Here is a 25,773-nt window from a genome sequence, read left to right as displayed (position 1 = left end):
TGTGAGGACACCGAAGCCTCAAGCAAGAAAAAGAGAACACATCAAGAACTCAGTGAGGGCTGAAGCTTCATTTGATAGCTGAGAAAGGGACTTGACCCCCTAACAGCGTCCAAGTAGAACGTGACGGACCCAGGGGCATGGCCAGAGGGGGAGCTTTCCCATGGCATGTACAGATCTTGTGTTCCATGCCCAGCACTGAAAAAAAAAACACACACACACAAGAAGCAGGATGTGCCATTTGGATTTCAGGACAGCCAGTATTGTGTTTGTGGGTTGTTTTGTTGGTTGTTGGGGTTGAGCTCAGAGACTGGGCAGATTTGTCATTGTGGAAGTCACTAGTCAGTCCTTAAACTGGCACCTGCCCTGAAGAGATTTCATGATGAGAAAAAAAAACTGCTCAGTTCTCTCTATGCTCATAGAGAAGGTATACTAATCATATTTCTCATTTCACTGGGAGCCACTGTTTTCTAAGGCCCGTGTTCTTAATTCCTTCTCAGTCCACAATTTCTATGTCTTTATAATCCCTTTCTACTGCATTTAGTCATTTGTAGGAGGGAGGTGCACCTGCCACAGTTTGCATCTGAAGGTCAAAGGACAACTTGCGGTAGTCACTACTCTCCTCCTATCATGAAGATCCTGGGGATTGACCTCAGGTCTTCTGGCTTTGCAGTAATTACCTTTCCTCATGGAACCATCTCACAGGCCTTCCTCATAATCTTGGTCCACTCCAATCCCAGCGTTCTAAGTGTTGTGATCATGCATGTGTGTCTATGCGCACATAGTTGCATGAGTGTTTTGTATGTGTCTTTGTTGGGAATCACAGAGTTGAGCATTCAGAATCTAAAAGACTTACTTCCTCCTTTGGAACCTGTTCTCCTTTGGGTCCTCAGAGTCTGATAATGCCTCCACTCTTCACTCACTTGTCCAAGCCTCAACACTGGCACCTGAGGATCATCTTACATTCTCCCCTCGTCTGTGGTGTATAAGTCAATCACCATGAACCCTTACCCCCACACTCTTCTTTCTCTCCCTGTCTCATTAGGTGGCACCGCCTCCCTAAGACTCTTGAAGGTCTTACTGTCACCATCCTCGTTGTGTCTCAGAGCCCAACACCAGTCAACCTTCCTCGCCGTTGGACCGTTGTTATACCCACCCACGTCTGCTCAGGCCACTCTCCTGTTATAACTTCTCCCAGTCTCTAAAGAAAGGCTCACCAAACCTTACAACAATGGGTAGTAATTCTCTTTGCTGGTAAGTTTTCTTGACCCTACACACACAGCTTATCTTGGCCATTGTGTTATTCCTGCCAAGAGACACCATGACCAAGGCAACGGTTATAAAAAACAGCATTTAATTGGGGGCTGGCCTACAGTTTCAGAGAGTTATTATATTACTGTCACAATGTAGAGCATGGGGACACACAAGGAAGGCATAGTGCTGGAAACGTAGCTGAGAGCTATGTCCTGACGGGCAACACTGGTCCTAGTGTGGGCTTTTGAAACCTCAGGACCCACACCTGCTCCAACAAGGACACACTTTCTAATCCTTCCAAAACAATTCACCAATTAGGGACTAAGCATGCAAATATTTGAGCCTACGGGGGCCATCTTCATAATAACCTCATTGCCTTCTCAGCGTTGCCCTGCCCTCTGGCTGGTATACCTTCTTTTCAATCCTCCCCCACATAGCATCCTGTTAATATCTCAGTGTCTTCTTTCTTTAGAGGGTTAAGTGAAAAACAAAAACAAAAGCATCTTTCCCCCCAAATCCCAACTCTAAACTAAAAGTGATTTTGTTCCCTCCCAAACAGCCAAACGATTCAATGCTTCTCTCCGCCTAAAATTCTGACTTGTCATAAGAAGTATCACATACATGCCATAAAGGCCCACCGGGGACCCACACCCACAGGGACAACATTCTGCAGACAGAGCTCTAGGAGAGCAAGCCTTGGTGACTGCCATCACTTCTGGGCCTCACCACCCACAGCAGTCCTTGGCTCATTGTGGGCTCAAATGGCTTTTTGACTATGTGACTAAAGAAAGAATAGAGAAGGGTGTGGTCTGCCTCTAATCCAGTTTTGTCATCCTGACAGAAAGCAAGCCAGTATTTTCCTTATTCCCTGTCTCCAACAAAATCAATAAAATTTTCAGTAAATTATTTCGTAGAAATAGAATCAAAGCAAACGTTTTTAACTTGGAATTTCCCAGTTCTTTCTGTGACCTCCGAATTGTTAGTCTAGTCAGTCGTGGTGAAGCCGCTGGGTTACATGGGTGCCAGAGGGTTGGGAGAGATGCCATTGCAAAAGGACGGAGTGAGTATATAAGCAAAACATTGTGGCTGAGAACCTCTTCTTTCTCATGACAAATGTGCTTGTTTTAATGTGCAATAGATTTGGACTATAAACCACACACTCCTTAACTGATAACATGGCCTGACCATAACAATCACTAAAAAAGAGGATGTGAAATATACAGATTCTAAAGTCAAAACCAGCACTGACTAAGTGAAAAAAATGTTTTTCCCAACATGCAAGGTTGGTTTAACATTCAAAAACCATAGGATTCTATGGAGACAGAAAAAACGCATCTTAAAATCTAACACCAACTCATGAATTATAAACAGGAATCAGCAGTAATTCACAGAAGATGAGGGATAGAAGAAAACTCCATCACCTGGGTAAAAGGCATTTTCGAAACCCTTGGGTCTCACTGGGACAATCTCTCATAGCTGCGATGGTGGTACAGTGTCTGTGCTTGCAGCCTTTATTGAGCAAAAGGAGAGATGGTCTAGTGCCAGGACAAGAATTCAAAGCAGAAAGGAGGAAGGCAACAGAGTGAAAGGAATAGATTGCACTGACAGTTTCTGCGTGTGCAACTGAAAGAAATGTGTTGATTATCAGAAATTATCAGTGACCATAATAAATTAATCAGGGCACAGGAAACAAGATCATCCCATGAAATTCAATTACATTTCAATATGCTGAAAACACACTGGCTGAGACCAACCTTTAAAATCCAGTAGCAGTTTCTGCAGAGAAAAGTGTATCCCTCCGGTATAAACTTTAAAATATAGATATATAGGACCTATCTTCTAAGATTATGGAGAAGGGAGAAGGCACAAATAAATGCAGATACTGTGTTTACAGTTTAGAAGGCCACACAGCAAAGATATCAATTCTATACAAGGTGAATTAATTGCTTAATAAAACTTGTATTAATATCCCAAAGATTTTTATACATGTAGGAAAACTAAAGGCTCATTTTCCAAACAAAATGAAAGTAGGGGTATTAGGTCTATTCAACTCATTCAATTGGTATGGAAACAGACAACTCTAAGAAAAATTAATTCGTTTCAGCCTAAACTCCACACATATACAAAATTTAATTCAAAATTAACCATAGGATTTAGGTGTAAAATCAAACATTTGCAGAATTTTGGTAGAAAAAAAAAAGAGCATGGTAAAGTTCCAGGTAGGAGGACACCAAAATCCTCATAGTGGATTTTCCTAAATTAAATGTTATTGAAGTCTAAACTCTGGTCTGTGAAATCATTGAGGACATTTTGAGACATGCTATAGATTGATTAACAATAATTGTGTTTTTATAAATAATCACTCCCTTGAGTACAAAGAACTCTCACGTCTCAACAGTGATAAGCAAATAAGACAAACAAACAAACAAACAAACAAACAAAAAGCAAAGAGTCCAACTAAACCATGGGCAAAAGACATTTCACTAAAGAGAAAATACAAGAGGTAAATGGGAAAATGAAAAATGCTGCTTGTCATTAGCCATTGGGGAAATGCAAATTAAACCAAGATGAGGTATCATTACACAAGGACTAAAAATAAAAGGCCATGCAATCACCAGCTCGTGGCAAGGAGGCTAAAACTCCATCACTGTGGAAGGGAGTGTGACGTGGTCAGAGCCAGCCATTGAGGCTAACAGGCAATGCGTCAACAAGAACACCCTGGTAGCATGTGACCTGGTGATTGGACTGTGTGGCTGTCTCAGGGACACGGAAGCCCGTGGTAGGTTTGCACAGAAATTATTGAACTGACACTAGAACAGAGAAAGGGAATAGGCTAGTGATTGGCAGGAGGCAGAGAATGGGGAGAGAACGGGGGTGGATGAGGAAGGGTGGCTGGAGATCCCCGTGGGAACAATCCTGCGTGTTCATGGGGCAGACGTTATACTGATCTCTATATGCGAGAGGGCTGTCTAGAACTACACGCATGCACATGTATGCATACATGGACATACACACATATACAAGCACATGCCTGGGCATGAATCTGGCATAAGAGATGAACTGCGATCATATCAATATAAACATTAAAAGAAAGAATTGGCAACAGGCCCACTATGTAGACCATGGCCAAACTAGAGTGGAATTTTAATACATGCATCTACATTTTCAAACAGCAACAAGGAAGGGGATTAAAGTCTATTAATATCTAAGAAGTGCATTTCTAATTCTGGAATATAGATGTTCAGGATCTTTCTTAAGAAAGCACCTTCCCTTAGTAGTTTATTCTACCTTCAACTCTGCCATGGTACTTCTTTTAAACTGATGAAGTCTCTCATTTAGCTAGATCAGATTTTGTTTCTAGGAAGTTAAAACTGAAGTTAGCATGTGGGCTCCCAACATCTCTTTAAACGTTGGCAGGAATGTCTGAGTAGTGGTCTCACAGAACACATTTTCCCCATCGCTTTAAGTCTCTCTTTCTCGTTTCCTTGTTTTGTGTAGTCGGCGGGGACCCACCTATCAGAGAGCTGGTCTTTCTCTAACTGCTGTCGACCAATCACAACTGGTGAGAGGCCGTGGACTTCCTTGTAACTGTCAGCCAATCAGCAGTGAGTGCCCATTATATGCCGCCACTTCTTTCTGCAAAATTAAGCCAATTCTTAAAAACAAAAACAAAGAAACAAAAAAACAGGTATCCTGTGGCCCTTAGTGGAGGACAGTGATTAAAACAAGCCGTTTGTTGGCGACGTCTCTGGAAGTCTCCTCTGAAGGAAGGCAAGCAATCCAGCTAAAGCACTCATCCTCTGGACCGTGTGTAAAAAGCCCCTGCAGCCAGCGAAGGGCTGCTGACCCAGAGCAAACAACTCAGCCAGCTTCAGTAATTATATTTGGGTCATTTTACGTTAAACCATGAAATCAAAAGCTCTGTTCAATTAGAATCTGAATTGCTGTAGAAGGCCTCTGGGACTTCCTCGGCACACAATCAGTTTGCGGAAGTGCCCAGAATTTGTTCTCTCTAGGCACGGAAGTTTCATCTGTCTCCCTTTTAAACAACCTGCTCTTCTGCATCCTCTCTTTGGAGCTTTCCCACGACTCCCCTTGCTTCTCTCTGTAGATAAGTGTCAAGGGCTTCCTTTCAAATGGGCAGGACGGAACGTTAGACCTCTGTTGCTGGCTTCACCTGTCCTTCAGTTAAAGCCCCCAGGATGGGGGTGGGGGGACACTTAGGGAAAAAGTAGAGCCCTGTGCCATACCCTGTGTTGTGTGGCAAGGCTGGGGTATGGCAGGTTCAAACCAGGGTCCAGGGTGCAAGATAACGTCTCTCCCTGGTGTGTTCTGATGGGCGGAGGATTTGAAGCGTGTATCATCTGTGCACAGGTCATCAGAACGCCGGAGACAGGGAGCAGGAGAAGCCTTGCTATGATAAAGAGAATGTAACAGAGAGAGGAAGATGGGGTGGGGGCTTTGCTTATCTGTCCTCCAGGTTTTACAGCAGCGGCCTTCACACACTGCTCTGCGTTCTCCGAACCTTCTGCTTGGCATAGGAACCCAGGAAACCTGCATGGAACGGCAGCTGTGGACCAGCCAAGCGCTACAGATACAGATTGTTTTCTCCAAATTGACATATGAGAAAAATTGGGTGCAGAACAAATACACATTTTTGTTAAAGTAACTATCTACTCTTAGTACGTTTTAAAAAGGACATACTATTTCTCTTTAAGAACTCTAGAAATTATCTCCTATAGTCTCCCAAAGGCAAACACTTAAATCTCTAGATAGGGAATTTAAAAAAAACCGTTAGTGATATATATTTATACAAAACAAGACAAAAAGATGATTTTCTGTGTTTACAATTTACCCCCAAATATTCTAGTATTTGTATTAATTAGTAACAGGAGGCTGGATGGCGGTGGTGGCACACGCCTTTAATCACACCTCTTGGGAGGCAGAGACAACTGGGTCTCTGCGAGTTCGAGGCCAGCCTGATATGCAGGACAGATGCCAAAGCTACCCAGAGAAACCCCGCCTTGAGAAACCAATAAACAAACCAACCAACAAACAAGCAAAACAGAAAAACCAGGACCGGCAAGACGGCTCAGTGGGTAAGGACGCCTGCCACCAAGCCTGACAATTTGAGTCGGACTCCCCAGTTGCCACATAAAGATGGAAGGAGGAAACCAGCTCCTGAAAGCTGTTCTCTTGGTCTCCACATGCGGACTGTTGTGTGCGCGAATAAACAAGTACACGCCTCACAGGGAACTCTGCCTTCATAACTGCACAGCCGTCCCCCACTTCAGCGAAGCTCTTAAGGGTCTTCCTCTGGCCTCTAGCGTTGCAGTTTTGCCGTAAGCCTGTGGTGTCCTTCCTGGGTCAGTTTTCTCCAGGGGGGGAACCTGTCTGGTTGCAGGAGTGGCCACGCTTTCATCTGATAGCCCTCCACCCTGTGTGGCTGTCTTGGCATCCGAGGAGAACTTTGTACCCTTCTTTTCTTAGCAGAAGCTGGCTAGTCTGCTCTTTAATCTTGACTTCATCCAGGATGTGAGTTCTTACCCAGAACCTAACAGGCAAAGCTGTGTCCATCTCAGGCATTTACCTGGAGGCACTAGTGTCCTGTTCCCCGACTCTTTCTGGGGAGGTTAATTCTGATCCCATCAAGGCTATCGATTCCCACGGTTGTAATACTTTTCCTACGAACAGGGAGATTGTGAGGAGACATACGGATGTTCTTCATCAATTGTTCACCCTCAAGGGGCTGGGGGGAAGTCACAGTAGGAAAGCCCTTATCATACAAATATGAGGACCCCTGAGTTCTGATGGTGGCACCCATATAAAATGCCAGTATGGCAGCATTCTCTTGCAATCCCAGAACAGAGTAGAGATGTGAGGATCCCGGGCCTCAATGGCCAACCAGAATAACCAATGAAGAACTGCACTTGAGACAATAAGAGACTCTGCCTCAAACATTGAAGAGCAGGACAATCGGAGATGACATGTGGCAGGATTTGAGACCACACACACACAGACACAGACACAGACACACACACACACACACACACACACACACACTTCCTCCTTGATTTTCTATATCCATTGATGGCTCTTACTACCATATTACAGGTATGCATGAGCATGTTTGGAAGCCAGAGGACAACATTAGCCTCATCTTCTATCCATTGATGACTCTTGACTCCTGCCAAGTTTCAGATGCAACAGTGTCCCCACATTATTGGGGGGGGCTATATTATCAAGAAGGACCTAGTGACCTGTCTGCAGAAAGCACCTGCAGTGTTGGTGTCCCGTTTTTTCCCTAAGATTCTGAAATGAATGCACACTGTCTCCTGTTACCCGGATTTTACAGCAGGATGAAAATAACATGCACACACAGATGTACACTCTGATAAGGAGCGAGTGTAAACACGTTATACTTTGGGCTGGGGAGGTGATTAGTCAGTAAACTGCTTGTCACACCAATGTGAGGACCCGAGTTTAAGCCCCAGAACCCACCTAAAGGGTTAGACATTGTGGTCCATGCTTGCCATTTCAGCTCAGGAGAAGTGGACCGCAGAGGACCCCTGGGATCCATTTCCCTGACAAGCTCTTCTATCTGGAGAACTTCAGATCAGTGGGCAGCCCTGTCTCCTGAGGAATGAGGCTAAGGTTGTCCCCTGGCTTCCAGACATGCTCATGCATACCTGTAATACTGTAATATGTGTAAAGCTACATATGCAGGAACACCCAGAGAGAGACAGGAGAACAACCGAGCATTGGGGAGTACTGGAGAAAAAGCAACTACCCACAGATTAGTGACAGCCATCTGTAGGGTCTTCTTAGTGAACCAGGAGCCAGGAGATGTAAAACACCAGCAAGGCTCTGGAGAAAGGCTTGTCCATCTCCTCCTCAGCATCTTCTGAGAAAGAGAGAAGAGGAAGATGCATCTAACAAGACTAACTTCAGTTTTCAGTACAGGGACTTCTCTAGGATCTACAGGAAGAAGGGAGGACTTTGGGTCTCGTGACAGCAGTGAAGGTCATGAGGACCAGCCTTGAGTCTGTAAGGGGAGCTGTCCAGCACAGGCGTTCTGGGTATTAAACAGAAAGTGCTGACAGTCCCTGGCCCCTCAACTCTCCTGTGTATGGTGTGAGTTGCTGTGCCCAGGAGAAAGGAACTTTTCATCCCTGACCAAAACTCCCAGTAGCCATCACAACTAGTGTCCAAGGACACTTCACAGCAGTACACCCTGAAACCTAACCCCTCGGGCTAGATTTCCAGCTGGAGGCCGTCCTCCCTGAAGCTGACTAACCCATTGGGAAATTCATCCTTAGCTTCTTTTTGAATCTTAGCTACTTGCGTATCTCACCGTTGAGAAATCTCCAAGTCTGAATTGAGGAAAATTATCTCAGATACAGTTTCCAACAACTGCATGTACTGCTCCTTCAGAGCACTGATGTCTCTTTGGGAATGAGGTAGTGTCTGGATAGCCTCCCTGCCCCCTTTTCTGACATCATTATCCTCAATGAGCACCTAGTCTGAAATGACAAGATCCAGGCAGAGTTGACACCCCACAATGCTTACTTTCTGTAACACTATGTGATTTTATTGTGTATCATAATAGTTGGTTATATCCTTCTTCTGCCCTGTGCTGGAAAATGCAGAATGGATTAAATGTTACAAGCATTTCCTTTGGGGTAAGGATCAAAATAAGCAAATAAAAATGTACAAATAAAAAGCTAGAGATAAAACTGAAAGGAAATAAACCAAATTGTGATTAGTTTTAGAAAATAAGATCATGTATTAAGAAATATGAGATAATCTGCAGATACATTATTGTGACTAATAAGTAAGACTTGGCAAATCTTTGGATATCAGCCCATATTCAAGGTTTTAATTCATTTCTATTCTACAGCAATAAAAACATAATTTAGAGGCCAGGCTGGCAAGATGGCTCATCAGATAAAAGTGCTTGCCATCAAGCCTGCTGTGAGTCCCTGGCCTCGCATTGTAGAAAGAGAGAACTGACTCCCAAGGGGTTGCTCTCCAACTTTCACATTTCCACTATGGCGTGCACATACCCCCCCACCATTGCTACACTACACGCATGTAACATAAAGGGGTAATTTACATAATTAAACAAATGAATCTGAAATAGCGTTCCATGAAAAGGCCATCTCAGCAGAGATGTGTGATATGTTTTTTTAGAAGATATTAAAGGTCTAAACAAAATGAGGTATCTATGAACTTTTTTAAAGCAAAAACTCAATATCCAACACATGGTCATCTACGTAAGTTGGTCTATAGGCTTGGTGGAAGTTTTCACAGGTCTGGAACTAAAATTTCTTAAACCCTCGTCAATGGGAGCAAGATGGATATGATTGTCCCCCTGGGAACTGAAGCTGGATATAGAGCAGTAGTAATGAAGTGGCAGTGGCCAAGCCGTGTTTGTAGGGTGATGATCAGAACTGTGCTGCAGGTACCCAGAGTGGGGAAGGTTACGTATGCAAAAGGGGTGGGTCCTACTGAAAACCTTCTTAGAACAAGCGAGAATAGTATGACCACTAGATAGCAAAAGAACCCCCGTTCCTTCCTCCTCCCCATGAAGCAGGGCTCCAGTCACACAGGACAGGTGGAAAGCTGCTAGACTAGCCTCCCTCTCACAGGTACCGTCACCCCACCTCTGCCTCCTTGTTCCTGGGGTTACACTGCTTTCATCTGCAGGCTCCACCAGCAAAGGATGCTAAACAAGACTCAAGGACACAGAAAAGACGGTTGACCCGCGCCTCCCCTTGTTAACTCATTATCCTTCATCCATGTGTCTACATTTAAAACTTTGCTATCAGGATGCTTCTTTACCATTACATTTTAAACTCCACAAATAACTTCAGTATGAAAGAGCAGTCTCTCAGAGGCAGGGGCAGGAGGACTACTGCCAATCTAGGTCATCCTGGTCTACAAAACGAGTTCTAGACGATCTAGATCTATATAGCAAGATCCATTCTCAAACGACCAAAATACAACAAAATGGGAAAAAAATGTTGGTTTCTAAAACTTCAGAATATTTCAAGTCACAAAAAGGCACCAATGTTAATTCTACAAACTATTTTACTTGCAAATCAATTTGCTGGTGTTTCCCTCCAGCAAGCTGTATAATGTGGCTGCATATTGTATTACAAACAGATTTTTTCCAAATAAACACTCAGTTTCACGACTCCAAATAAACCAACCTGAGACGTTGGCACTTGATTACTTGAAGATAATAATAATTATTATAATATTTCCCAAGGGACCAATAGTCTCACAAATTAAATTCAGTGCAATGTAAGCATGTCACCATTATCTTTCATTATTGCTGAACCAGGCCAAGAAGAGTGCACGTGGTTGTGGGTAAAGTCAGGTGTGCTATCAGTGTTCAACAGTGACCACATGGAAGTGTTCCTGCCGCTGAACACCAGCACCTGGCTCAGACTTTACCAAAACAAAGCCTTGGGGAGAGGAGAAATTTGCATCAGGCTCTGACCCTGAAAAAGATCTTCTGATTTCCAGCTCCAACCCAATGACATCCTATTGCCTAAACATGACACAAGTGTACTAAACATTTTCATCTTCTTCAGTGGACTGCAGTGTGACTGGGTATGTAGGTGTGTGGGTGTGTATGTGTGCACATACATAGGAGCCTGTGTACGCGTGTGAGCATGCAGCTGTCAGAGGAAAACACTGGATAATTTTCCTCTATGGCTCCCTATATTCTATTTTTGAGACTATGTCTCTCTCACTGATCCACTGACTGGACTAGGCTAGTTGACCTGGCTCAGGCGGCCTCTTGCCCCCCAAGATTAGGGTTATAGACATACACATAGACAATCGTGCCTTGCTTTCATGTGTGTGTTGGGATGTGAACTCAGGTTCCCATGCCTGAATAGCAAGTGCTCTTATTCGCTGAGTCATCTCCCCAGCCTCCAGCAGTGGGATTCTTAAAAATCTTTCAATCAAAGCCAACCTGGACCTCTAGGGAGAGGAGGGGACTTTCTGCATATCCTCTCTTAATCTGTGTCAAGGAAAACCTGACTTTGGGGCTCCCTGTGATTATAAACCAAGCTCACCCAAACTTCTGGCATGCTCCAAATCTTGATTCCTTTGAGATTATCTCCTGAGAGTCTAAGTCGTCCTGACCTGGCTGGTGACGCTCTGGCATCCCAGGATGTGGACTGTTTCGAGGTAGAAACATGCAGGTACTTCTGTCGTCTTCATTAGTTTCTCAGATCTGCCCAAGGTGGATGGATTGTTCTGACATTCATGGAAACCAGATTTGGTTCCACGATTTTCTCCATTATATTTCTATTTTTAATTGTAGTCACTTATGTCGTTATGATTGCCATGCATTTCCTTTTAATCATGTTGCGATATTATTGTTCTTTATGCTCAAACCTTAAGGCACTGAGTAGCCTCCTGCTTTTCTAGTCAAAGCATAAAGAGTGAGAAACCACCTTCTGAGCACTATTTTGACTGCTTCACACACACCTACGTGCCCTGCCTTCATTTACGTTTTAGCCCAATGTCTTCGGTGCTTTGAGATCTCTCCTTTGATCTATCGATTATTTATTACTCGGCTTCTAAACGTGTGCTGAGCTGACTGCTATTTTTCCTGGTATATTTTCTACATCGATTGCATTGTTATACTTTCCCTTTGAGTTCTGACATGTCAAGAGCTTACGAGTCAACTTTCTGTGTAGGCAGGACTAATACTAATATAACAGCAGCAGCAAAACCGGGTGAACTGAAAAACAGTGGCATTTCTTGGACAAAGAAACATGAGACACAAGGCAAGCTACAAGCACCACACATGAAGACAAGATTAATGCATAGAGGTGTAACTAGCACCTGTAGGCATCGTCAAGGGAAACCACAAGCTGGGGGAGAGCCTGTAATAGCAATTACGATGAAATGTGAGCCCAAGTGTGACACAGTATGGGTGTAAGAACACTCAGAGGGCCACGCTGTCTTAACTCCAGAAACCTGGCCGAATACTCGTGACAGAAAGCTAAGTCCATTGCCCTGAGCTGGTAAGGGAAGGAAAGTAGACAATACGGAATACAGTCAAAATGCTGCACAACCAAAATCACTCTCCATGATTAGTCTTTCCCAGGGCCTCATCTGGGAGTGGGCGGAGTTGGAGGTAATGCCATTGTTGGGCACCATTAGTCCCCTTTATTATCCAGTGACACCAAAGAAGTACTTGTGAAGGTCACACACCTCGGGACATTGAATGCACTCAAAGACTTAGCTCTAATCTGAAGATTATAGGAAGCATCTCCCCCTGCCCCCCCCATCCAGCCTACACACCAGCAGTGCTCTGGTACAGCAGTGATAAGTTAGGAAGAGTCTTGGGGGAGATCCAAGGACTCCAGAGGGGACACAGCAAGAACATTGGGAGGCTCCCACCGCTCTCACCTAGCGGTCATCCTATTTGTCCTTAGCACTCCGAGGACTTTTCCTCCAGCGTTAACCTGCCTAATTCTCCTTTGTAACCCACTGGGATCACTTTAACTGAGGCACATGTGAGGGTAAGCAGGGTCCCAACACACCATACAAGGGCCTGCCCTGCCAGTGTTCTCTTAGGATCCATTCCAGACGTTCTTGGCCTCCTCTCAGAGAAGTTACTCAGTGCTCCATAGGCACTCAAAGTTCATTAAAACAGGGGCTCATGGTTCAGAGGTGTTCTGATGACTGTCACTGTTCATAGCTCCTGAGAAATAAATTTACGTGAATGAATACACGTAAATCATAAACATAATTCCTCTTCTGTATCTCAGCTCAATGCTGTGTGTAATCAAGTATTTCTATTCTAAACTGATGTTGTGACCTCAAAATGTGCCTGTTCTAAGTACGAGCACCATGTCATCATAGTCCAAGGTCTCCCCCCTCCATCCTTAACTGGTGTCCTTAAATGTTTCCCTTGTAAAAGCCTCACCATGCTATCAGCAAATCTCAGCATGGCTTTGACTCCTCTAGTTCTTTATTTTGTGTTTTGATCTGTGTGTCTGCGTGACTATAGGTGCGCATGCATGCTTGTGGATGCCTGGAGAGGACACCAGGTCCCCTAGAATTATATCACATTCTGTTGTGAGCCTCCTGCTGTGGGGCCTGAGTGCTGAACTCTGGAAGAGCAGCGAGCAGTCTTAGTGCTGGGCCATCTTTTCAGCCTTTCTTCAAGTTCTCAGCTCTGAGCTTGTCACTGAACAATGTCCTTTGTTATAGCGTCTGACTTTAATCACATCACTGCGCTTGTGCACAGGGGTCTTTGCTACATTTCTCCAATCAGGACGTCTCGTCTAATCTCTCTAGTAAAAGGAGAAAACTCCTAAGCGTTTACTCAATACACATGTCCCAGGTACTAAGTATAATTAAGTCACTTGGCCCTTGATGATTATTGATTTTCAGTGGTGTTACTTTTCAAATTCAGTTTTCATACTGTCAAGGGAAAAGGAACGTCTCCAAAATCCAACTGGGGTTAACTCCAGAGATAAAACCAGGGTTGTTATCAGTTGAATATAAGGTATTCTAGGAATAAGCCACATGAGTAATACAGTTGTTAAGTCTGGAATTTTGGAAGCTGAGAACGGCATCTCAGCATGTCTATATCCAAGGCCCTGCCTCCCTGGTTCCAGAAGGCTGTCTGCTAAAGCAAGACAGACACCCTGAGAGGTGACCAGTCACATCTTAGAGAAGCCAAAAATAAAGGACCAGTTAACATTCTTCTTTTAAGAAAATTTTAAAGAAGGTACCAGTTAGGATTCAGCTTGAGTCTGATATCAGTTCATGAAATAATTCTGTGATATATGATAGAATCCACACCCATAAGTGTGGGGAAGGAGTATTCATGGAGGAAAGGGTAGCAGCTTCCATCAGAAGAGAGACAGAGAGGCCAAGGCACCTCAGCCACACCACCATGCATCTGTTAGTTACAATTTTCCGAGTGGTCTTACAGGACACCTAAATTCTTACATTGATGGAATAAACAGGATCACAGACAAACATGGTGTTTTACATGTATCTTCCAGGATAGGTAGGAAGACATTTCCTGTTCCCTAAGAAATAAACTCTGATACAGGCTTACCAAAATGTACTGCAGAAAAATGCGCAATTCACTTAACAAACTTGATTAGTTGTCAAGATGGAAATCTTGTCTAGAACCCTGGCTTGTTGGTGGTGCCGGGTCTCAGCCAACACCAATGCTTCAGCCACGTCCCAGGTAATCTAGCCCAATATACGTTGCATGATCTAAGAATCACTTCTGCTTCTCCTTGACATAACACTGAGCTACTGTCAATTCTCTCCAAGTGAGGAGTTGATTGATTTACGACAAATCGTTGAGGGATAACTGTAATTACTGAAGACAACCTCCTTCTCTTGTATCTAAATGTGCTTTCTTGTTACCACTGACTGTGGTCCCTTAGTTCGTAAAATAAATCTACTCCATCCTTCTCATGGTGACACGCCAAGCCTGTGAGAGCATTTACCCTGTGCCCTTGAAACTCTCAATGACTGCTCTACATATAGCAAATGTATCATAGTTAAATTCTGAGTAAAAGATTGGTCATAGCAAACATCTGCAAGTGCTGGTATTGGTTTACACATCCCATCAGCCTAAAGAAAGTAATTACCTTTCTTTGGGCCAGCAAGACTTGATAAATTCTAAAAGCTTTCCCGGGAAGTGTCGCCATCACCCAGTTTCAGTGATAAATCAAGTAGGCATTCTCATCTAGGTGACTTCATTACTGGGTGCGCACTGAGAAAATGACTTTCCACATTAGCGTCGCTTATCTAGAAACTGAATGGATATGATAACAACACAGAAAACATGATTTTAAAGTAATGTTGCTTCCACTGATATATAATTGGCATTTTCAAAACTAATTTGGGCAACATACGTGGATTTGTTTTTCCTTCAGTGTGTGCTTGTTCCCGTTCCTCTGCAATGATGAAGCTTTAACAGGGCTTCACACTTGGCATGTGATGTCATACAGGAAGTCCTGCCTGGATATGGGGATCATTCTGCCTACATCTCCTCACTTCTAGCCTGCTCACAAGCCCTCACCCCAAATCGCCCTGCCTCTCTTGCTTCCTGTGTTCCTGCGCAATCCCAAGTGTCTATCCTGAATGCCTGCTTGCTGAGTTCTGTCAAACTCAGCATCATAGCTATGTTTCATGGGGCATCTGGAGTTGAGAGGCTCAGCTTCCTGCATCATGTCAGAGTACATGGTATTAACATGGCTTGCCACTGCCTTCACCACCTTGCAGAGGACAGTATCCAGGGGATTTCTTCACTATATTGTAACTAGTTCTCCTTTGCATGGACTACTCATTGGAGGCTGGCCACTATGTGCCACTCCCCTCTGAAACAAAGAAATGAAGCCCCAAATCTCAGAGGAAGAAATATATATATATATATATATATATACACACACACACATATGTGTGTGTATGTATGTATTGTGTGCGTATATGTATAGTATATGTGTAGTCTATATAGCATATAATAAATATTATATAATATATATATAGTAGTTCTTCAATAAAGATTATTTATCCCTTCTCATCCATTTCTATTTGATCTTTGTTCGTATTAGCATGAACTCAAGGGTGTTTACTTTATCCTTTGGGTTAGTTTTATCCAAAGGTTTTTTTTTCCAAGTTCTTTTTGCTCATTTTAGTTGAGTTAACTGTCTTTCTTTATAAGTCGTTCATTTATCAATTCATGTATTACATACATGAAGACTCTGCTCATTTGTTTCTCTGGGCTCTTAATGATGTATTTGATTAACAATTCCTAATTACCACTAATCATTTATTAAAACATTTCATGAAAATCAACTTCATGAGATTTTTCTTTTGAAGCAGGAAAATTTCACAGACTAACACAAAGTTCCTGTCACCTCATAAAATATTGAAGGGCAGCCCCAAATTCTCAGACTAAACATCCAACACCTTCCACAAGAAACACAATCAAAAAAGGAGGGTGTTGTTCAACATCTTCCAAAAGAGACACAATAAAATAGTATTGTCCAACACTTCATATAATACACACACACACACACACAAAGTGTTGTCCATCATCATGTTACACCTTCAAGACTGACATCCTGGTCAGCAGAAAATAAGTCTCTACAGCTGCAGGAAATAAAACCCTCAAATCTATGCTTACACATTCAGAAAGCTAAAGAGCTCTGCAAACAATTTAGTAATATAACAGACTAACAATATTGTCAATCAAATGCAATAAATGAAAGGTTAATTGTATTTCTACATAATAATGATGAATATACAGTGTTTAAATGTGACATGATTGAATATGAAATAGTAAATAATTTCAATAACAATGTTTGTGATAGCCACAGAGAACCCTGAAAAAACATTACTAACAGATATTTATTATTTACATGTGAGTAACCTGGATAGACATACCATGTTCATGGATAGGATAAAACAATGTTAATAGAAAGGTATAAACTTACAGTAGCAAAAGGTCCACTGTATGGTATGGTGACTATAGTGAACACTGTACTGTTCGCCCTGATTTTGCCAAGATAATTGATCTTATACATTTTCAGTGCATGTGTGTACATGTACAGGCACACATAGAGAGACAAGTAAGAGAGAAGGTAAATATACTAACTAGCTTTATTGAGGCAATACTTTTTAATTATATTTTTCTTGTGCAGAATTTTTACATCTATTCAATGAAACACAATAATGCAATGCATACCTATATCAAACATGAATTTGTATGTATGCAATAAGAGTACATTAATTTAATGAAGCATAACTCAGTGTTGGAATTGTTTTCTAAAACATATCCAAGCATATGCACAACAAACCACACATCAAATATGCAGAATACAAAGCAAAAAGAGCAAAAACACTAGTTTAGTAAAGATTAGTGAGCCTCTTTTAAAATTTTTATGGGAATTAGAGGAAACCAGATTAATTAATCCAGTCTTAATGAGAAAAATAAAGCCAGAGAACTTGCTAAGCTGTCAGCCCAGGGTGATCAAGGACAAGAAGAGCCACCTAGGGCAAATGCCATAGGGAATTCATTCAGAACCATCCCAGATCACTGTCACCACCATTGTCATTAGCTCCCCTGCGACTCACAGGAGGAGGGAAGCTTTCATAAGTAGAAATCTGATTGCATATGAAAAACGTGATTTACCTTTATACTGAATTTAAACTTCACTTGTGAGAGCTCACGGGTGTAACTATAAAAGCTAAGCAATGATATTCCCCCGTGAAAGGAGCACAGAGTGTTATTATAATCTTGGGAAAAAGAAAGGTGTCTTCCAGAATACTCAATTGTAGCAACCATACATTTTATTTTTCCAAAAGGAGGAGGAGGAGTTTTATCAGTAAACTCTTTAAGGCTTGTATATTCCCTAAACTCACTTAATTTCAGTCTCTGCACTAAACTTTGTGATTTTATCCTGTTTATCTAGAGCTCACCTTTTGACTCCAAAAGTAAAATGATGACACTTGGCTAAATATTAGCATCCCCCGTGTCTTACTATCATTCCAAGATATTAGAGATCGTTTTTTTCACCCAGATACTAAATACTCTTTAAATTCAAGATGACATTTAAGCAACACTTCTAGACATAAAATTCTATAGACTGTAGAATGGCTGGGAATCCCTCTGCAATGTCCTTAGCTTCCCAATGTGGTATCCTTTAAGTAACAAGTTCTCAACAGCATTAGTGTCACCATTAAATTCACCAACTGTACCGAGCACTGGATCACAACAGTCTAACATAAGCTACACTTCACAGGTCAGACACAGTTACAGCAACTTATCCAAACTGCTGCCCACTCATGTCCCACATGAAACTGATTTTTGAATCATTGGAAAAATACTTTTTAAGACTTTATAAGATGACTACTCCAAATGTAACCCTGGAATATTATGTATTTAAGCAGTATACATATACTTTAACTGCTCATAGCTTTATAGATTATATAAAAAAGATAGAAATGAGATGGAAAATGGGAAGGTTAACAGTTTTTCTCCTTGGTACTTGAGGTCCTAGGGTTCAAACCCAAGGTCACACACTTGCTAGGCTAGCACTCTTACCAGGGCCACACCCCTCATCCTCCTACCTATCTGGCATGTGATGCTTCCTGTGAACTAAGCTTTGCTCTGGTCATGCTGGCAGGACTTGATCTGTGTTTTCACACAGACACTAACACTCTGCCCATCCCACACAGGCAAACTGTGAAACAACAACTAAATACTTTTCTAATTCAACTTTTTAAAATTGTGTGCATGTGTTCCTCCTTCTATGTGTCTGTGTGCTTCCCTCTGTGTGTGTATGTATGTTGTGTATGTATGCCTCCCTCAGTGTGTGTGTGTGTGTGTGTGTGTGCACGCATGTATGTCTGCATCTGCATCTGTGTCTGCATCTGCATCTGTGTCTGCATCTGCATCTGTGTGTGCGTGTGTGCACATCTGTGTGTGTGCGCATCTGTGTGTGTGTGCATCTGTGTGTGTGTGCATCTGTGTGTGTGTGCATCTGTGTGTGTGCATGTTTGTGTGTGCATGTTTGTGTGTGCACCTGTGTGTGCGTGTACATCTGTGTGTGCGTGTACATCTGTGTGTGCGTGTACATCTGTGTGTGCGTGTACATCTGTGTGTGCGTGTACATCTGTGTGTGCGTGTACATATGTGTGTGCATGTACATCTGTGTGCGTGCATCTGTGTGTGTGCATCTGTGTGTGTGCACCTGTGTGTGTGTGCATCTGTGTGTGTGTGCATCTGTGTGTGTATACATCTGTGTGTGTACATCTGTGTTTGTGTCTGCATGTATGTCTGTATGTACATGCTCATGAATATAGGTACCCATACATTCCAGAGGTGTCAGGTCCCCATGAAGCTGGAGTTACAGGTGCTTGTGGGCCAAACTAGGTTCTAGGAACTGAGCCTGATAGTACAGTCTCTCAACTCCTAAACCATCTCTAGTCCTTGACTACTGAATTCTTCATGATATCCTTTTCAAAGCAGAGAAGTGTGTTATGAACATTGATGCAAAAATACTCAATAAAATACTGGCAAATCGGATCCAAGAACACATCAAAACAATCATTCACCACGATCAAGTAGGTTTCATCCCAGGGATGCAGGGATGGTTCAACATACGAAAATCCATCAACGTAATCCACCATATAAACAAGCTGAAAAACAAAAATCACATGATCATCTCACTAGATGCTGAAAAAGCCTTTGACAAAATCCAACACCCCTTCATGATAAAGGTCCTGGAGAGATCTGGGATAACTGGGACATACTTAAACATAATAAAAGCTATATACAGTAAACCAACAGCCAACATCAAACTAAATGGACAGAAACTCAATGCAATTCCTCTAAAATCAGGAACAAAACAAGGCTGTCCACTCTCCCCATACCTGTTCAACATGGTACTTGAAGTTCTAGCTATTCCCATATGACAACAAAGGGGGATCAAGGGGATACAAATTGGGAAGGAAGAGGTCAAACTTTCACTGTTTGCAGACGATATGATAGTTTACATCAATGACCCGAAGAACTCTACCAGGGAACTCTTACAGCTGATTAACACCTTCAGCAAAGTGGCAGGCTACAAGATCAACTCAAGAAAATCAGTAGCCCTACTATATATAGATGATAAAAGGGCTGAAAAAGAAATCAGAGAAACATCACCCTTTACAATTGCCACAAACAACATAAAATACCTTGGGGTAACGCTAACCAAACAAGTGAAAGACCTGTATCGCAAGAACTTTGAATCTTTAAAGAAAAAAATTAAAGAAGCCCTCAGAAAATGGAAAGATCTCCCATGCTCTTGGATAAGTAGGATCAATGTAGTAAAAATGGCAATCCTGCCAAAAGCAATCTACAGATTCAATGCATTTCCCATTAAAATCCCAGCACAATTCACATACCTTGAAAGAACAATAATCAATTTTGTATGGAGAAACAAAAGACCCAGGATAGCCAAAACCACCCTGTTCAACAAGGCAACATCCGGAGGCATCACCATCCCTGACCTCAAGCTCTATTATAGAGCTATAGTCCTGAAAACAGTTTAGTGTTGGCACAAAAATAGACAGGTAGACCAATGGAATCGAATTGAAAAACCAGATATTAACCCACACACGTATGAACATCTGATCTTTGACAAAGAAGCTAAAAATATACAATGGAATAAAGAAAGCATATTCAACAAATGGTGCTGGCATAACTGGAGGCTGGCATGTAGAAGAATGCAGATCGATCCATGTTTATCGCCATGCACAAAGTTAAGTCCAAATGGATCAAAGACCTCAACATAAATCCAGCCACACTGAACCTCTTAGAAGAGAAAGTGGGTGGTACCCTTGAACGAACTGGTACAGGAGACAGCTTCCTGAACATAACACCACTAGCACAGACAGTGAGATCAACAATTAATAAATGGGGCCTCCTGAAACTGAGAAGCTTCTGTAAGGCAAAGAACACAGTCAGCAAGACAAAAAGGCAGCCCACAGAATGGGAAAAAATACTCACTAATCCCACATCTGACAGAGGGTTGATCTCCAAAATTTACAAAGAACTCAAGAAGCAAGTCTCCAAAACATCAAAGGACCCAATTAAAAAGTGGGCTGCAGAACTAAATAGAGAATTCTCAATAGAGGAGTCTAAAATGGCTGAGAGGCACTTGAGAAAGTGCTCAACATCCTTAGCCATCCCGGAAATGCAAACCAAAACAACTCTGAGATACCATCTCACTCCTGTCAGAACGGCTAAAATCAAAAACACCAATGACAATTTATGCTGGAGAGGATGTGGTAAAAGGGGGACACTCCTCCATTGCTGGTGGGAGTGCCAACTGGTTCAGCCACTTTGGAAATCAGTATGGAGATTCCTCAGAAAAATGGGAACAAACCTACCGCAAGACCCAGCAACTCCACTCTAAGGCATATATCCAAAAGATGCCCATTCATACAACAAAGATGTCTGTTCCACTATGCTCATAGCAGCATTATTTGTAATAGCCAGAACTTGGAAGCAACCTAGATGTCCCTCAACCGAAGAGTGGATAGAGAAAATGTGGTACATTTACACAGCAGAAAAAAACAATGGAATCCTGAGATTCGAAGGCAAATGGATGACACTAGAAAAAACCATCCTGAGTGAGGTAACCCAGTCACAAAAAGAGAAACATGGCATGTACTCTCTCATATATGGATTTCAGACATAGATCTGGGGAGTGCCAGCCTACATTCCCATGGCCAGAGAATCTGGGAAACAGAAACTTCATTCAGTGGCTGATGGAAGAAGAGGCAGACTCCCTCGGTTAAGTAGTGAGGTGAACGCAAGAAAGCCAGTAACAGAGAGGGAGGACTGATGACCAAAGGGATTAAGACTGGGCTGGTTTAACCCCCAGAAACAGCTGACCTGACAAAGGTTAACTCTTGAATCCCAGGCATCACCCTGGGAATCCAGCATGGGACTGATCAAGACCCCCTGAATGTCAGTGTCAGTGAGGAGGCCTAGGTAATCTATTGAGCCTTGGGCAGCAGATCAGTACCCATCCCGAGTATACACACGGACTTTGGACTCCCATCCAACAATGTGAGGTGCACTCTCACCCTGAACTCTTGGGGAAGGGTCTAGGCCCTGCCCTATATGAAATGACAGACTATGGACACCCCCATGGAGGGCCTCACCCTCCCTGGGGAAATGAGGGGATAATGGGGGGGTTTGGGGGGAGGGCACGGGAGGAGGGGAGGGAAAGGGAGAGGGCCCTGGAACTGACTTGTGAAGCAACCTTGTTTCTTATCTAAATTTAAACTGAAAAATAAATAAAAAAAAGAGGCAGAAAGCGTCCTGCTTGGGAGACGATGTAGGAGGAATGGGTTTGCTGAGAGAATATCAGCATGTTACTTAACTCCACCTCTTAGAGCAATACATGTCCATTGAAGACAATTCGAAACACAAAGTCAAGAAGTGAGTGGCATCCTTCAGTGGACACATAACCAACAGTCTATCGGGACACTGGATTTCCTTCAGTGGTGGTATAACCCATAGAGCTTACTCTGGCCCTCATGACCCTGTGACCCTTTCAGCATTGTCTATTCCACAGAAGTCCCATACCCTTCTTTCATCTCTAGCCACCTAAATCCCTGGACCACCCACCCAGAAGCTTCCTGGTCTCTTCTGAGAGGCTCTCCCTTTCCTCTCATCTTTGACTAGATGAGACCACAGAATGGCTTCAGACACTGCCCACCACAGTCAAAGCAATGTATACACACCAGAGGGTCAAGTTCAACTTCCACTAGGCTCCTGTGCCCGATTCGGCAGAAGAGAAGCCCTAATTGACATCTTGTGTTCCAGGACATGCCCTCACATACACATGCACCAATGGTCTCCATGGTAACCGCAACACAGCCAGGTCAGGGTTTCCAGTACCTCGAGTCCCAGGTGCCCTACACATCAATTCATTTTGCATTGCTGAATGTGTGAGAGGGTTAAGTGCAGCTTTTCCTGCTTCCGGGGTGATTTAGACACTGCCTTGAAGCAACCACCTTCTCACTGACCAAGGTCAGTGGCATCTCTTGTGCATCCACAAGCTTTTGTTTTCACCTTTGTCTTTGTAATGGTACCTACACGGCAGTCCCTTCCAGGATCCTCAAGGAAGCAGTCAGCAGAGGGACCCTAGCAGGAGCTCTGTTAGCAGAGCCAATTTCTCAGTTCCTTCATCATCTTAGGAGTTATTGTTATGATTGCATTTGACACAAACACCAAATCTGGTGACTTGAGTGTTAACCATTTCAAGTTATCGACACCCACTCTCGTATTTACTGACTGGACTCCTGCTCTTTGGAGACAGTGCCTGCCCTGATAAACATCATGACCAAAAGCAATCTGGGTAGGAAAGGTTACATTCCGACATCAAAGAAAGCCAACACGGGAGCTAGAAGCAAGAGGCTGAGTCAGTTTCTGAAGCTGAGACCACAGAGAAACACTGCTTACCAGCTTACTCAGCGACACTTCTGATATAACTCAGGAGTATCTGTCTAGACATGGTACCATCTACAAAGGACTGGACCCTCCTATATCAATAAGAAAATGTGTCAAATGTGCGCACATATCAAGCTGATTGAGACATTTTCCCCAGTTGAGATTCCTTCTTCCTGGGGAGTCAAGTTGATGAGCAAGATAAACCACCACAAGTCTACCCCTTGTCAGCTTGATACCCGAACACATTAGTGTTCCCCAAGACCTCATATTAGTACCATAATATAAAACACCATCAAATGTTAAGTCCCACAGTCTTTAAAAAAACTTCTATACATTAAATATCCAGTTTCTTAACTGTAGGCTCCCATGAAATGAAAAAAAAAAAGAACGTTAAATACTTTCTTATTCCAAGAAGCAATAAGCCAGACACAGTTACAATCATATAAAAGCAAAACCAACATCTAACAATGTCAGAAGTTTGAGGTCTGGTGTCTGGAACTAACTCATGATATTCTAGGCTACAAAGGGCTTGGACAGCCCCAATGTTCAGCTCTGCCACTCAGAAAATAGGCATTTATTCTGATTAGCACAGGCTGGCTCCATTCCACAGCTGATACCATTCTTGGTGGATGTCCCACAATCCTAGCAATTCAAATATTCTGGGGTCTCACTGTAACTAAGAGCACCCCTTGACCAATGGACTCTCTGGGTCTCTTACAGGCCCAAGCTTCAGCTTCTCCCAGAGACCCATTCAATCCTGAGGTCTCTACTGCAACTGAGGATACACTGTGACCAATTACTTCTCACAGTGCCAAACCTCAGCGGTTCTCCATAGCCTTTTACATTCTGCAGCTTTCACACCATAAAAGAAAAAAAAAACAGGACCACGTGAGAGACTGTTACACCAAACCCGGTTCAGCTGGAGGATTGAGAAGCAGCATTTGCCCCTCCGGACCACAGATTTTCCCATACTAACCCCAGGGAAATACCCTCAGATTTCACCTCAGTGGTTCTGATTGCCTATTAATCACAGCTGATTTTTTTTAGTCCCAGATGACCAGCATCCACTGTTACAGTAAAGCAAAGGTTTGTCTTTTACAATTCTTAATAAAAAATACACCACACAAAGCTGTCAAACTTTTCTTTGAGGTACGCTCAAACGTCCCTCTGAAACTAGGCACACCAGGCCTCCATCATCTCCCTTTCTCTAAGCAATTTTTTTGTCTTCTACACGCTCACAGAACAGTCCATTAAGCTCTAAACACTCAGTGTCTTCTTTAGCCAAATGTTTCAAGTGTTTCCACAATCCCAGCCCCCAAACACGGCCAGGTCCATCAGAGCAGCATCCTGCATCCCTGGAACCAACTTCTGTCCCAATGTGCTTTTCTGCTGCTCCGATGAACCACTCTGACCAAAATCCACATGGAGAAGCAAGGGTTTGCTTTCACTTACAGACTGGAGCCCATCCTCAGGGAAGTCCAAGGCATGAACCGGAGCAGAGACCACAGAGTCATTGCCACTCCTTCCTGACTTGCTTTTTCACCTTTCTTACAGAGCACAGGCGCAACTACCTAAAGATGGCGCCGCCCACAGTGGGCTGGCCCCTCCTACACAAATAAGCAACTGGGAAAATTCCCCTGTTCACGTGCCCAGCAGGCTGGTCTGATGGAGGCAACTCCATGAGGGAGGCTCCTCCTCCAGGTGTATCAAGTTGAGAGATAGAGATCATCAGCCCTTTACCAGAAGCGGTCCACCATTGTGTTCTCCTTCTTTTGAAGAATATCTCAGCAAGTTTAGATGTCAAGGGACATGGGGGCCTGATGAAAACCTTTATAATCCTGAAACCTGTGGAAAACAGAACAAAACTCCAGGCAATAAGCAATAGAAAGGCTTTGGGCTCACACCTCCCCTGGGTCTGCAATAGCAGAAGATCAAAAGAAGTTTTCACGGCAAAAAAAAAAAATGTTAACTCTAATTCACCAACCACGTGTGAAGACATCTGCAGGCTTGAAATGTCCTCTTTGTCAATATCCACAAACTCCAACCAGAGGTGGGGACAGAGTGTGGGGATATGACTTGGCCCCAGGCCTTAAGAGCCATCACAGCAATACCATGGGCTCACGAACTAGGGAGGCATTTGTGTCAGGTACGCTATTTCCCAGAGGATAAAGGCATGCTCATCAAGACACCAGATCAGATTCTGGGGACCCTCGGAGAATTGCAGGCTGCATAACGTGTGGTGCGATCGATGCCCTGGCCTCAGTGGACTGAAAATGCTACTCTCAGTAAATGTCTCTTTATTCCCTCTCACCTTCGTGAGGAGAGAGGCTATCTGGCTGTGTTTGAGCATGTTTGCCAGTATATGGGTACTGTCCGCCTTCTCAGAGATTCTTCATAGGACCATCTAATCACTGAGGGTGAAATGAGACAGTAGAATAATTTATAAGCAATTCAGAGAGTTTAACTCAGATCTACCAAATTGCTGTGCTATTAATTGCCAA

At 43.1% G+C, this 25,773-nt stretch overlaps 1 long non-coding RNA gene across 1 annotated transcript in view; it reads right to left on the bottom strand.

Annotated features, from left to right (window-relative positions):
* LOC110339592 overlaps nt 1-24,815 on the bottom strand; it is a 296,369-nt gene extending 271,554 nt beyond the window's left edge. Inside the window, exon 1 of the long non-coding RNA XR_005869461.1 lies at nt 24,725-24,815. This is a non-coding gene — a long non-coding RNA (uncharacterized LOC110339592). The remainder of the gene's footprint in view (nt 1-24,724) is intronic.
* Nucleotides 24,816-25,773: the final 958 nt, after the last annotated feature.

This window comes from Mesocricetus auratus, unplaced genomic scaffold (assembly GCF_017639785.1).
Source record: "Mesocricetus auratus isolate SY011 unplaced genomic scaffold, BCM_Maur_2.0 Super-Scaffold_100018, whole genome shotgun sequence".
Taxonomy (NCBI): Eukaryota; Metazoa; Chordata; class Mammalia; order Rodentia; family Cricetidae; genus Mesocricetus; species Mesocricetus auratus.
The sequence above is the reverse complement of the archived record's forward strand: the minus strand, read 5'-3'. Positions and strand labels throughout refer to the sequence as shown.